Genomic DNA, 10,368 nt, shown 5'->3' on the forward strand with positions numbered 1-10,368 from the left:
TGCATTAAGGCTGAGATGGCCAACTGATGGTCTTGAATACATAGAAATAGTAAACATCAAAGCAGCACACTGATATGTCTAGTAGGGAACAGCTGAGTAGAAAGATGATATCACTAGAGATGTTAGTCACACTGTAACTTCAGTGGTATTGATTGATTACCCTGGCCATGCCTACTTTGTTCTCATGCCCTCCATGTATATACATCCTCCTCTTGTGAGCTAATCAATTAGTCAACAAACATTTATTACTTTTTCAATCTTCTCAGCCATCAGTATCCTCCTGCAGACTTAGAATTTTTTTATCTGGATACAGACTGTGGGATTCTCAAACATACCTTGGGAAGCTCATCATTAGAAAAATTTCATCATCAAATCAACTTTGGACTCAGTAGCTATCACTACTCTCTGATTGGAGAGTGAAACTATGAACTTCAAAGCTTCCACTTAAGGAGGAGGTTCAAGACACATTATCTCCTTTCCTACCTGGCAGTACTAGCCTGGGGTTTCTCTGATTGCTCCACCTGCCCCTGTGTTGCATACCTTCTCTGTCTCCTTTTTAGTTTTCTCTTATGTATCATTTCTCCCATTAGATCGCAGAGTCTTTAAAGGCAGTTCTTTCTCCATATTTCTAGCTCCAATGCTTAACACATAAATTGATTACTTACTGTGCGCCAGGTACCATGCTAAAATCCTGGATGTATAACGCAAAAATGAAATAATCCCTGCTCCCAAAGAGCTTACATTCTAACAGAGACTACATGCACATATATGATCAGAAACAAAATGATTACAGGGTAATTTTAGGAGTGGGAACCCTGTAGGTAAGGGGAACTGTAGGAAGAAAAGAATGGTAGTTGAGTGGAGTATTGAAGGAAACCAGGGGTTCCAGGAGATGGAGGAGAGGAAGCATTGCATTCTAGGTATGGGCTTAGTCCATTACTGAGCATGGAGACCAGAGATCCAGGACTTCTGTTCCTATGTGGCTGGAATATACAGTGCCAGGAGGAGAGTATTGTGTAAGACAACTGGAAAAGAAAGGAAGGGCTCTTATTATAAAGAACTTTAGATGGCATAGGGAGGAAGGACTTTATATTTTATACTTGAGGGCAATAGGGAGCCCGCAGAGTTTGTTGAATAATGGGTTGACATGATCAAACTCATGCTTTAGGAAATTACTAGAAATTTCAGGGAGGAGCCTTAAGGCAGGGAGACCAAATAGGAATTTGCCTTAGTAGTTTAGGCAAGAAGTGATGACATAAACTTGGGGTGAGGGATGACCATGAGAGTATGGGAAAGAATATGTAAGAGATGCTATTGAGATAAAAATGGCAAGATTTGTCAATTAATTAGATATGTGGAGTAAGTAATAGGTTCCTGATCTATCCATGTTCTCTGGCCACATGTTCTGTACATGTATGTTCTCTTAATTTGTGTTTTCCCCATGACTACTTGTGAGAGGACTGATCCCACATTGTGCATGTGTGGGTAAGGAATTGTCTCTTGTCACTTCATTTGCTGTACTGTTTGATTAAATGTATTTTGTGTGAAATCTGATTAGTAAAGGCAAACATATCAGTGGGACTTAATGAGCTATAATTTTGAATAGGTTCTGATTAATGTGATGCTGTGAACCTGTTAGCTTTTCTGGGTAGCCTATTTGAAAGGATTGTACCAATACTTACATAGTTAAGAACTCCATTTTGATCTTAATTTTCTCCTTGTTTTTCAAACCTTTGTATTACTATACATTTTTTCTCTAGAAAATTCTATATTATTGAATTACAACCCATACATTTATATTGTGGAATTCTCTTTGAATCTGATTTAATATCCACTATATTAGCTATTCCTTCGTGTTTCATGATATTAGCAAATTTAATAATAGGAAGTGTATACAGAAGTGCAGCAGGGATGTATATTAAGGGAATGATCAGAATGAAATGAAATTAGTAAGGGAATAAGTTTTACATAACCCAAATATTTGAAGAATTAGGTGCACCCTGTATAGAAAGTTTGTAAAAAGATAATTACAAAAACTACTCAAAATGTGAAAGTAATGAGGAGGGGTTGTTATTTGTATAACTAGAAGAAATGCCAGAAACAATGATCAGAATGAGATTGTGGATTGATTGGTATCTGAAGTATTTCTCTTTTTTGTTGCATGGTATAAAATAGGACACATTGATTAATAAATTCATGTATTTTGTAGGACTTCTTTCATTCAATAGAAAGTTTGAATAAAGTTATTTCAAAAAGTATAGGGGGCAGCTAGGTGGTACAGTGGATAGAGTACCAGTCCTAGGGGACATTAGTTCAAGTTTGACCTTAGAAGCTTACTAAGTTGTGTGACTCAGGACAAGTCACTTAATCCTGATTTCCTCCAAAAACAAATAAAAAGGACCAGGACAACCATCTTTTTTATCTTTTTTCCTCTTTGTATTTCCACTTCTAATTGTACTTTTTTTAGTTTTTGTGTAGATCTTTAGTAAGCAAGTCAGTAGGGTAGTGACCTGGGAGCAGGTGAATGGTGGGCGGCTGATGTAATTCCTGAAGCTGCTGTCAGATGCCGACTTCAGGCTGGCCCCCTGGAAAAGTGACCAACTTGGTCTGTCAAGTTCTGGCTCAAGCAGTGTTGCAAGCAGTTGGCAAAGCTGTTGGTTCCTTTTTCTTTTTATTGCTTGTTCCACAGTCTGCGGAGGATACACAGCTGGTTGGCAATTTTGCCCCTAATTCCATAGCTCTCAGTAAGTTAGATCTGACTGCTGTCCCTGACAGCAGGGACAATGATAAATAATGTCAAGACGAAGTCTTCCCCCCCACATCTCTATGGGGCAAATCTTTCTGGAACCCATAGCAGAGATGAGTCTCTAGCATTCCCTAGAAGGTACTCTTTTATGCTACCCTTTGTGTTCACAGGTAAAGGAATTGGTACTTTTGGGAAGCTTTTTGGTTGGAGAGACTTCTCTTTCTTTGGAGGATAGAGAAAAAATAAGTACAATGAATAACTCACCACTCTTCTGTAAGATGCCTATTTCCACTTTTATTCTGTCCTGGTATTACCCTCGTACATGGAAATCACCCAGTGTGAAGTAAACCACAGTACTTTCCAAAACTGTTTTTCTGTTTTTGCAACTGCAGATGTCCGGGAAACAGTAAACTGTTGTTTTGAAGGCTTTTTTTAATATTTATTTTTTATTGAGCTTTGGATTCCAAGCGATTGAAAATGGTTCCTGTTTATGCTTCTTATTGGTGATAGTTTAACTAGCTGAATTTTGTTTTCTCTGGATTATGGTTTTTTATGGTTTTCCTCTCACAGTTTATTAGTCCCCTGAGGTCACTGGTAGCAGAGAAAAAAATGCCCAGAGAAAACGGAATTTGTTTTATATCCACCTTTTCTATGCCACATAGAGAGGTGTCAGTTTCTATTGCAGGGTTAGTGTGTGATTTCTTTCCTGGGAGTTCATGGATTCAAAATCACAAGGAAAATCTGGGTAACGTTAATACCTTCTTTTGGCAGACTCTATGGACACAAAAGGCAGTATGGAGTAGTGGAAAGAACACTGACTTTAAAATTAGAAGTTTAGGGTTCCAGACCCGACTTCCATTGACACTTCCAAGCCATGGGACTGTGAAGAACTCATTCAGTTTTATTGGGACTCTTATTTCCTCATCTGTAAGATGAGGTTAATATTTGTGCCACCTACCTCAAAGAGTTATTGTGAAGCAAATGTTTTGTAAAGTGCAAGATAGATGTAAGTATTTTTATACACTAGAGCTTGATTAGAAGCCTGGAAGTCAAGAGACCTAGGTGGTATCTACCCTTGAATCTTCCATTAACTTGCTTTGTGATTTTAGGTAAGTCAAATCTCTCTAAGGGTTTCATTTTTCCATTTGATGAATGCCATGATCCTGAGCAAGTCACAAAAACATAGCTTTAGAATTGGATGTCACCTTCAACATCTAGTCCAACCCCCTCATTTTACAAATGAGGAAACAGAAATCCAGAGAATTTAAGTTACTTCTTCAAGGTCATACAGCTAATAAGTAGCAGAGCCAAAGTTTTTCTTAGTTGTAAAATGAAGGGGTTGGTGATCTCTAAGGTATTTCCAGTTCTAATATTTGATAACTTTGGAAAATGAATAATTAAGTCAAAACCTCCAACTTGAATGGGATAATTATCCTAAGTTTCCCCCTTCATTTCTAACTTTAAGTATTCTTAAATTTCCTGGGTGATTATGATTAGTATTTAACAAAAGATAAAAAAATTTATACAAATATCATAGGCAGCAGAATTTGAGCTTCTCTTTATGTCAGTCTTATAGGTAAATCTCCCAAACTTAGTAGTTTATGGAATTTCTGCCAGAAATTCAATTTAATTCAATTCATATTTATCGAGTGACCAGTATGTACTAAGCATCATGGATACAAAGACAAAAAACAACATGGTATCCGTCCTGAAGGATCTTATATTCTATATTACCTCCCCACATTTACTACTTCAATAGCTATTCCCACCTGCTTTTATTGAGTTTCTGCTGTTTGCACAATATTATATCGTGCTCTAGATCAGAAAGGAAACTTGTACATGTTGTGTTCCACTTCTCTCCCCCCCCCATCCCCTAAACCCTAAGAGAATATATACTCCTTACTGTAAAGATTTTCTCTATTTCCCCAAAGCCTGTCACACAGTGCTTTGCATAGTAAGTGCTTAATAAATGCTCATTGAATTGAAGGAAGTAAAAGATACAGGGTAAGGAAGACGTATTTAGTTTTCTTTCCAGTTGATCTAATCATAGCAAGTATGGGTCATATAACCAAGATAATGAGGTGTTACTATGTTAATAAAGTGCAAAGATGTATTAAACACTCTGTCATCCCTCTGCAAAGTTATGAAAGAGTTTCTCCTTGATGGAATTAGAAGAGCAATGGCATTGGATGGATTAATATTGACCAAATCCTTGGTGGCCTCTTAAAAAAGCTGAGCTCATCAGTTCCTGAGGATCCAAGGAAGGAAACAGCTTTTAGAAATATGACCTCTGGCAGCAAAGAGAGGCAACTGTGAATTCAAAGGAGAATTAGCCTGGGCAGAAAGGAGCTAATTAGGTGAAGCCCAGCTGAATGACCTGTCCAAAAGAGATACAGCCTAGAAGTGTTAGGATTCCATAAGGAGGGTAAGGATATTGGGGTCCTAATATACCAGAGAAGAAGTTGCTTTGTCTAAATTGTGCCTTATTATTATTCTACTCTCTTTGTGCCCATTCTTTCTATAGACACTGTAAAGGATGGGTATGTGAAAAAAGCAATTTTCTTGGGATACAATTTAAACAATTTTAAATAGAAAATGAGCTGTGGCATAAATATAAATTTTCACATCATTTTTGATTAATGTAGAGTGATATTTATATGTGACTATATATACACACACATATATATGTATAAAGAGAAACATATATGTGTGTAGAGAAACAACTATTTATTGAAAACTAGAAAATCATTAATGTAAAGAAAAAGTTTTCAAGGACACCAAATGTGATATTGGGCCATCTTAAAGACAAAGTTACAAGGAATTATTGAACTCAAACATATTTGTATATATCTTGTGACTAAAGAGACTGAAAGTAAAAGGAAAAAAGGAAGTTATATAAGTATATGGAGATTGAGGTATGATTTAAAAAAAGATTATTGATTTGAAATAAAGAATTTGGAGGTTGTGTTTTCTTAAATGAAAAGCACACTGAAGAAGTTGTTTTTGAAGCTACTGAAGGCATAGAAATCTGGAGAATAGAATTGTAAAAAGCAGGTGATTAGAAAGCTGCTTTCCATATGAGTGGTAGCTAGAAGCAGTCAATTGACAGAAGACTTCAGATTGAGTGATTTGTGGGAGAAAATTGATTTGACTGGCCAAAAACTTCAATGCTAACTGTTACTCTCTGGTGCCATCTAGAGTTACAGGGAGTAACAGATTTTCATAAGTGCTTGTTGCTCTCTCCTGCATCATTGTTTCCAGGAGGACAAAATCAGCTGGATTGTCTTGCTCAAAGAATCCCTCCAAGCCACATTGCTGTAGGCTTTGTCCTTAATGGGCATAATTGATTGATCTGTTATTTTCCAAATACTCTATTCAGGATGATTTAAAGTTATAAGAACTTGTCAGTACTGCTCCATTTGAATAAAGTGGCAAATATTTCATCAGCTGAAGAATGGTTGAGGACCAATAGACCAGTTCATAAGATCAAGATGTTCCTGGATGCACTAATGAAATCAAAGTCACCCTAAGTGACTGGGTTTGTTTTCATCATCAGCTAGATTCCTGTAAATGTGTGTTCATAGTTCACCATTGATAGTGAGTACATTTGGTGAGAAACTATGTGATTTAAGTTTATATTTGGATTATAATGTAATGTATTATTTGGACATTTGCTTTCATTGATGAGTATCATTATATGATATTATTTCTTTTGCTTTATTGATAAATTAGTTTTTGTATTTTAATGTCTTTGTGAGTAGCAGGCTGTGTCTATGTCATGCAGAGTAGGGTAACAACTAGGATCCAGAGAGAATTTGAAGGTAACTATGTTGTAGTGGTCTGTTTTTTGGAAAAGGAATCTTGTCAGTGTGAGGGCAAAAATTGGAGTAAGGGAACAAATTCATCAAGTAAGTGTCAACACTCCCTGAGCAAGGGATGATCTATTCAGTGATATTGATGAATTCCAGTAACTAACCTTACTATAGCACTATTGCTGTGTTGTGGGAATGGTGACCATATTTGTATAATGTTAGGTTGAATTTAGAATTGAGTTGAAAATACTAGTGATTCTTGAGCAGAGGAAGAATATGATGAAAGTATTGATTGAGGAGGAGGATTATGGTTTCACAAATCAGTGTCACACTAATGAAGCAGTTGATAGCAATGGTCATCAAAAACAAATTTCTTAGAATTTTGAGCCTGTAACTATCTCTTTGTTGGCTTTCTTGCATCTAGTCTATCTCTTCTAATTAGTCCTGCCCACAAGAAGTACAGATCACTTTGTTTAAATATTATTTTAATCATATCCATTATCCAGAAAAACAATTCAGTGGTTTTGAAGCAAAAGTTACTTTGCAACTTAAGTTTCAAGGCTTTCTATGAAATAATTCCCAATTCCTGTAATTTCAACAATACTTATAGCAGCTGTGTATTATTTTCTTTCTTTCTTTCCTTTTTTTCCCCCTGAGGCAATTGGGGTTAAGTGACTTGCCCAGAGTCACACAGCTACTGTGTATTATTTTCAATTGCTATAGTTGGTATGTTTGCATAATTTTATAGCACTGGATTTGGAGTCAGGAGACTCCTTGGTATTGGACTCTTACTAGCTATATTAAAACAAACAAGTCTGACTCCTCAAACCTCAGTTTTCTCATCTGTAAAATAAAGATAATAATGTCTACTGCCTACCTCATGGAGTTATGAACAGAGTGCTTTTAAAAGTTACATTGTGACTTTCCTGTAGTCTGATTTCCTTAAGGCTTAGCCTTATTTTTTCCAGACTATGGAATTTAGGCTCTATTCTGTTTTTTTTTTTAATTTAAAATTAATTTTGTTTTTAATTTATGAAATAAAACAGATATTTCCATAACAAAGTGTAATAAAAAAGATTGCACATGAAATTGCAAATCTTTTTGTACAACTTGCTATTCCTTTTAAATATAAAGTTATCATTTAAATTTCTTTTTTCCCCATTCCCCTGCCATAGAAATAACTACCATTAGACATGTGTGTGTGTATATCTATATATGTGAAAGCTATCTATATAGCTATATCTATATATCTATCAGTTCTTTCTATGGATGCAGATAGCATCTTCATATGTCCTTTGTAATTTGGATATTTATAATAGTCAAAAATGACTTAGTTGCTCAAAGTTATTCTTAAAACAATATTGTTGTTATTCTTATACCCCAAATTCTCACCCCAGAATCTGGGGTATAATATATGTGGTTTGTGAACCCATATAGGATTAAATATTTGAATGTGAGAGTCATGAAATTATGATTTATTATCAATAAATGTTTGATTTGCATACATATTTATATATCTATATTCCCAGAAAATATAAAAATTTCTCTAACAAAAAGGGGTCACAAGTGGAAAAAGAAATGTTGCCATATACAAAACATTTTCTTGGTTTTGCTCATTTTACTCTTAATTATTTCATGCAAATCTCTCCATGTTTTTCTAAGATCATTCTCTTTTGTATATACTGTAGGTGAGGAGATAGAAAAATACTCAAATGGATTTGTGGCTTATCATGTGGGTATTACAGATTGCTGCTGTTTAGGACCCCCCTCCCATATATGTTAAGAACCTTCCTTGATTTTTCTTGTCCTCATTCCTAAGGTGCCAGTGTAGTACATAGGTTGCCCATCAGTCATGTATTATTCTTGCCAAGTGTCCAGTCCATTTTCTCTTTGGAGCATACATTTGTCTGATTTTTGTCTTTCTTTCTTGTGCTCCTTTGTAATTTTTTGGTAATGTCTTACAGCCCTTCCATACTCTCTTTTGTCATGGCCCTGTGGTTGATACGATTTTGGAATTGTAATAATTTTCATGACTCATGGTCATATAGCTACAGGTGAAGAGATGGTTAATGAAAAACACTTCGACTAGTCTAACATTTTTTTTAAATAAAAAAGAAAATGGAACGTATTTTTTTAAGGCTTTACTTTTTCTCTACAACTTCTTAGCATTTTTTGGTTGGGTTTCTAACTGTCTACCCTTCCCTAATCTTGCTAAAGTCTAGTGCAAACACACAGAGTTCTGCCTGATCTCTTGATGGAACTCCAGCAGCGCCATACACAGCAGGTAAGCCCAACACAATAACTGGATGGCTGCCCATGGAGCTGCAACTTCTGATTAGGCAAAAGAGGGAGTACTTATGTGTGTCTCTTGGTACCTGCTTCACTACCACTCCTACATCTGAAGGTTTACTTACTAGGCCAAAAATCTCCTCTTCCTTATTAAAACCAGGTGCTTGATATCTAGTCCAGGCCTTTGTGGTATCCCTTAATTTGGATTAGTACAGCAGTCTCCAATTTATTTAAAAATGAGGCCCCTTATGCACAATTAGATATATGGTTCTTAAGCACAGTGGGAAAATGCAAGGTTGATTTGGCCTGCCTCCAATGCCTTCCCTCTATGTCAAGTAATTGCTCTGGGGTTACAAAAACATCACAACCTTCTTTAAGAGAGCCTGTTTGGGTGAAGATGATGAAACGGTCCAAACTTAGTAAGACTGGAGGGGGTTCTCCTGTCACTATCTCCTACTGAGAAGGTATTTCTTTTGGATGAAGCTCTTAAAGTCACACCTCCTCCCTGAAGCCTTTCTGGACTGAAAAGAACAAAGGTGAGTGATTTCTTCCTGACCTTACCCCAGCAGAACCTGCAGCTCCCACTGTGCATAACACCAAGTACAACTGGAAACGGATTTGGAGAAGGTTGAAATTAAAAAGGATCCAAGAGATCTTGCCCATCTCTAATTGAATTCTTTCCATCCTTGATAACTTGAATGGTGTTTCTTGCATTTCTTAGCCATTTATATTTTCTTTTGTGTCCTATTATCATTGGAGGGGGTTTACTAATTATCTGGGGCTGAGGTAGACCTGGGAAAAGAAGCTAGCAAGAATTAGAATTAGTGCGTCATGGTAAGTGGATTGGTCCTTTTTTATGTTATATGGTCTAAGTGCCTTTTCTATTTCCAAGCTTGCTCTCAAACTCAGAAGTTTTAATTTGGTGGTGTCTCAGAACAATGCTGCATCAGAGATTTAGCTTTTATCTATCTCAGAAAGACTTGATTATTCCAGACTCTGCCTAATATCAGGAGACTGATTGCAGTCAAATAAATGGTTTCTAGTATAGGTATAGACACAAAATTGGGCACCAGTGATGTCTAGTAGATACCACTGGCTTACACTATGTAGCTTGACATATATTGTAATTCTTTATGATATTTGATATGAGTTATCTAAGTTTCCAGAAATGAATATTAGCCATGATTTCAGGTCATTAACTCCTGAATTGCCAAATATATTATGGCCAAGGTAAGGTGGTTAATTTTTACATTTTCACTCCATCTTTCATAAGAGAGAACTCATGAACAGATAGAATTCCTCATGCAGCTTCTCTACTTTCCATGCCATCCAAATCCATTTAAATATACTATGCTGCTGAGACTTTGTGACATTCAAATTCTTCAATGATGACAGTTCAGGGAGACTTCTAGACAGCTTGAGGAGAGCTTGGCCATCCCATCCACCCACATACCATCCTCCTTGTTATATATACCAGAAAACATATATTGGGTGAATTTCTGCCTTGGGATCTCATTCTCC

Source organism: Antechinus flavipes, chromosome 1, assembly GCF_016432865.1.
Source record: "Antechinus flavipes isolate AdamAnt ecotype Samford, QLD, Australia chromosome 1, AdamAnt_v2, whole genome shotgun sequence".
NCBI lineage: Eukaryota > Metazoa > Chordata > Mammalia > Dasyuromorphia > Dasyuridae > Antechinus > Antechinus flavipes.